This window comes from Mangifera indica, chromosome 20 (assembly GCF_011075055.1).
Source record: "Mangifera indica cultivar Alphonso chromosome 20, CATAS_Mindica_2.1, whole genome shotgun sequence".
Taxonomy (NCBI): Eukaryota; Viridiplantae; Streptophyta; class Magnoliopsida; order Sapindales; family Anacardiaceae; genus Mangifera; species Mangifera indica.
Window position 1 is genome coordinate 1 of NC_058156.1, and position 4,048 is coordinate 4,048.

General features: G+C 29.0%; 1 long non-coding RNA gene across 2 annotated transcripts; it reads right to left on the minus strand.

Annotated features, from left to right (window-relative positions):
* Positions 1-62: 62 nt before the first annotated feature.
* LOC123204899 lies at positions 63-1,302 on the minus strand. Of its 2 annotated transcripts, XR_006499641.1 has the most exons (5): positions 1,047-1,302; positions 896-970; positions 711-794; positions 479-583; positions 63-211 (listed from the first exon to the last, which is right to left on the minus strand). It is a non-coding gene; the product is annotated as an uncharacterized LOC123204899 (long non-coding RNA). The 2 variants fall into 2 exon arrangements; XR_006499640.1 differs by lacking the exon at positions 711-794 and having other exon boundaries at positions 1,047-1,301.
* Positions 1,303-4,048: the final 2,746 nt, after the last annotated feature.

Consider the following 4,048-nt stretch of genomic DNA (forward strand, 5'->3'; position numbering starts at 1 on the left):
TAAACACAAACTAACAACATAGCATTCCAAGAAAGGTAATCAACATAACAGTTGTGGAATATAAAAATTGAGCCTTAATTCTAATTTCACATCCACGGTCAAAACCATAAATAAGATAATTTAAGTATATCTTGTCTGTTTCCACAAGAACAGGGTTGGGGAAGAACTCCTACAATAAGTGGGTGATTAGGAAGTGGAAAACCAGCTAATTCTGTGACAAGGCACAACACAACAATATTATGTAGTCATTCATATAAGTAGGGCCAAAAATAACATAACAAAAACTAAACTTAAGATACATGAAGCATTAGCAATGACTGAAAAAGATTATAAAACCAATATTAGCAATCCTCATTTTTACAAGTATGATAAAACATACTTACAGCCAAAGTGAAAATATCAAAAACTTATGTAATAATGGTTACACAACATAAGGTAAACATTCTTCATCAATAGTTAGAACTAACAAAGAAATTACCAGCCAGCGAACTGGAAGATGTCTTATACGGCAACTGAATAAGTCCTCCCTCATCTAAAATCAAGCAGTCTAATAATCGGGGGATTTAGATGAAGCCCATTGCCTCTTTGCAAAACAACAGACAAAATGAAACAAAAGAATCAGAGTTTTCAAGCAAACTGAATGAAAATAATTTTAAAATCAAATTAAGAACAAAAAAAATGAAAGAAAAAGAAAAGAGAGAGGAAATTACAATAAATAAGCCTTCAAGATCCATCAGAATTGATTGTATTTTAGGATTTGCTACCATAATTATTGCTTACTTCAATTTTGTCAACTATTTTGCACGAAAGAAAAGAAAAGAGAGACACATTTGAAACAGCAACAATTAAGAATTAAAAAAAAATGTACATGAAAAGTAAAGGGAAATGAAATCACATCATATAGGTCTTCAAGATTGATCAGGAGTGGTGAATTTACGAATAGCAACCTCTTGCAGAATGAGAGACAAAACTGAAACAGCAAGAAATAGGGTTTTCAAGCCAACAATTAAGAATGAAGAAATAGAAGAAACGAGAGAGAAAATTACATTAAATAGGAATTCAAGTTCGATTAGAAGCAGCTTATTGAAAATGTAGAGTTTAATTCTTCCCTCAATTCCTGTTTATATTTTGCTGGATCTGAAAATAAGAAAAAGAAACAGAATTAAAATCATATAGCCGAAGAGACAGATGAGAAAAGAGCAGAAGGACAAAATCATATAATCTAAGATACAGAGAAGAAAAGAGCAGAAGAAAAAGCTTTCCCGGTGACAAAAAATTTCAACAGGAAAACAAGAGAGGGCGCAAATGAAAATCTTCATGTAACGGTACAATATTGTATTTTTTTTTTCTTTTTTCAAAATTTGTATTTTTGGTTTTTATTTAATTACCGTTAATCAATCTCCTTATTTTAAATTTTAAATATTATTTTAATTTAAAATAAGAATTAGAACAATAGTGCTTTATAAGTTGCAACGTGTCTATATCATAGTGCATATGAAACGTAAAATGTGCGTACAAGGTGCGTAGGGTACGTGCAGAGTATGTAAACTCATTTTAAAATATATATATATATATATAATATAATAAATAATAACAAAAATAATATATAATAATATATATAAATAATAATAAAAATATTTAACATAATATATAAATAATAATAATAATTTTTAAGCGGCCGAACGTAACGTAAATCATTGAGAGTGACGTAATAAGTTGGGAGAGGGTATTTTTATAATTAAAAGTAAATTTACCTATAAAAGTTAAATCGTTGTACGTTTGCCTAAAAAGGTTTACGTGAAAAATTTTTTATCGATTTTAATTAATATCTCATCTTCATGTAACAGTACAATAGTTAATACGAAGAAAGCAATTTTTTCTTTTTTCAAAATTTGTATTTTTGGTTTTTATTTAACTACCGTTAATTGATTTCCTTATTTTAAATTTTAAATATTAATTTAAATATAATTTTAATTCAAAATAAAAAATAGAACAATAATCCTTTATAAGTTGCAACTATTTTAATAATACATATATATATAATTTTAAGATATTGGGTAAAATCAAGTTCTCTAATTGAACTCAAGAAAAAAGAACAAGGGGATGATGAGAGTGAATTAGAGAAATTGTTGATGAATTCCAGGAACTATTTAATGCGTCTAACAAACTATCTTGAGGAGGAATCAAAACAGTGCAATCAAATTGGAGGGGGTGTAGCCTCCTAATTTTTGACCACAAAATGATTTTTCGACCGCACTGAACAAGAGTTGGGTCCTATTACTGTGTAATAATAATGGAGGGTGGTGGTTTTGTATTTGAATAAGATTGCAACGGTGTACAAGATTGACCCACTTTCCATTGTCTTAAGAAGTACATTAAAATGTCACCGGATACGATACAATAATCGTATTGAATGATATGATACATGTGAAAAAAATGTATTCTAAAGTGTATCAAAAGTTAGTAATATATAATCAGTATATTGTACGATTTGATACAATGCATATTATCAATATGTATTGATATACTTTTTTGTGATGTGGTAAGAGTGAATATGAGAAATCTTAGAATTTCAAAAAGTGTATGATATTTTTCAAAATAGTAATGTAACAATTATAAATTTTAGTTATTTTATAATTAATTTTAACACATATAATACGGAAAATTAGGTTTTTTTATACATGACATGATATGCAATTCCATTAACATAAAATTAGAACACCGTAAATAAATAAAAATTTATGTGGAGAACTATACCCAATTATTTGTGTTTGGCCTCTATTTTGCCCAATTTTTTCTGAATGTTTTAACTCTAAGTGCCTTTTAAACGTCTTATATCCACCTACTTGCTTAAATTTGTAAATTTGCTTACAATAATTACAAGCAATTTCAAAACTACTATTTTTTTTGTATTTTTTTGAAATGTATCTTGAAAATATTAGAGGTAAGAATTTTTTGGAATGGTTGTTCTATCTCCACTTGTTGTTGATGTTATTGTTACTCCACCTCTATATATTGACTTCCACTTTTTTATGTTAAAAAATTTTCTATAAATTGATTTTCATTCGCATTTGATAGATATAAATATTAACTAAATCTCTTATTACTTGAAAATTTTTCATTATTTGTCATTTTTTTAATAAATAAAATTAATTATATAAATAAATTATATAATTAATTATGAGAGATTGAAAAAGTATTGAGAATTGAGAGAATGAGGAATGAAAATAAATGAGAGAGTTTGAAAGATTGAGTGAGAGAGTTGAGAGATTGTGTGAATATTTATAGGAGAAATTTTAAAAAGAATTTTAAGAAAGGGAGGGAAACAGATATTTGCTTGCAATGAAATTTTGCAAGGGACCGTTGGTCCCCTTTTGGGTTTAGGGTTTAGGGATGAAAATAAATGAGAGAGTTTGAAAGATTGAGTGAGAGAGTTGAGAGATTGTGTGAATATTTATAAGAGAAATTTTAAAAAGAATTTAAAAAAGGGAGGGAAACAGATATTTGCTTGCAATGAAATTTTGCAAGGGACCATCGGTCCCCTTTTTAAATTTAAAAAATAAAAAAATTTAAAAAAATAATAAATCTAGTTCATAAAATATTGAACCGATGGTACCAACGGTTCATGAATTGACTATGAACTAGCGGTTCAATAGTTCAAAAATAAAAAAATCGAAACTAAACTATCAAAATTTGGTTTCGGTTTTGGTTCTGACTATTTTGATTTCGGTTTTATAGAGGTCAGTTTTGGTCTAATTCACTGGCTAAACTGGCCTATGGCCAGGTCTAATTAGAGGGTTGTAAGGGGGCATTTGAAGAAGTTGTGGCCTATATGTGCTTTTGTTATTTTATTGTACACCTTTGGAGGCCTAACATCGCACACCATAATATCCCCACCCCTTCCCTCCTCCCCCACCACACAACAACACACAACCCTACCCAACCCCAACCACCTTTGGAGGCGGGGAAATTCTTCCATTGAATAAGGACTTTCAAAGAGCCATCTTCTTGTTGTCGAGCAGCCTTAATAGTAGCTGGAATGAGCGGG